Raw genomic sequence first — 746 nt, forward strand, 5'->3', positions numbered from 1 at the left:
CAGGAATTTGGATTCCCATTCTGAGTCTCAGTTTGCTTGTCTATAATTTTAGAAGGTTGGATTACAAGAAAGAAAGTGAGAAATCACCCCCCGGGGGGGATGGCCATGCCACAATCCCTTCTCCTCCATTCTCCTCTGGGGATCTTGGGCACACATGCACCCAGCATGAGTGTCAAGCTGCTAGGTCTGGGCCTTGAACCGTGGCCAACTATGTGGGAGTCCACCAGTGTAACCATTATGCCATCTGCTGGTCCCAAAGAGCTTCACCTTTTAGGGTTTTACGGTGATGCAAGAAGATCCTCAATGAAGATCTAAGTAGAACAGCAAAGCCAAACACCACAAAGAAATAGACTAGTAATCATTTTCAATGTTTACATATTGAAACTCAATATAGCAAAAAAAAAATTTTTAATTTCAAAAACAAATTTCAAAAGGCAAAGGGGTAATTTTTTTGATTTACGAAGACCTTATACAAATGAAGGAGAAAAAGGCAACTAACATGATAGAAAACACAATAGTAAAGGATACAGGCAAGTATTTACAACAACAAAACCATGAAAAACCAGTATATTTATGAAAAGGTGAATATCTTCATTATTAATTTTTAAAATGAGAAAAAAATGAGAATAAAACATCAGAGTTGGTCCTGCATGTAACCTAGTGGTTAAGGGAACCGGATTCCACATGGCTAACTGTGGTTCGAATCCCAGCCCTGGCTAGAAACACAGGCCAGGCAAGTATGTGTG

At 39.4% G+C, this 746-nt stretch overlaps 1 protein-coding gene across 1 annotated transcript in view; it reads right to left on the bottom strand.

Annotated features, from left to right (window-relative positions):
• TMIGD1 (transmembrane and immunoglobulin domain containing 1) overlaps positions 1 to 746 on the bottom strand; it is an 18,112-nt gene that overhangs the window by 10,995 nt on the left and 6,371 nt on the right. The gene's annotated exons all lie outside the window — the stretch shown is intronic.

This window comes from Tupaia chinensis, unplaced genomic scaffold, assembly GCF_000334495.1.
Source record: "Tupaia chinensis unplaced genomic scaffold, TupChi_1.0 Scaffold147340_1, whole genome shotgun sequence".
Lineage (NCBI taxonomy): Eukaryota > Metazoa > Chordata > Mammalia > Scandentia > Tupaiidae > Tupaia > Tupaia belangeri.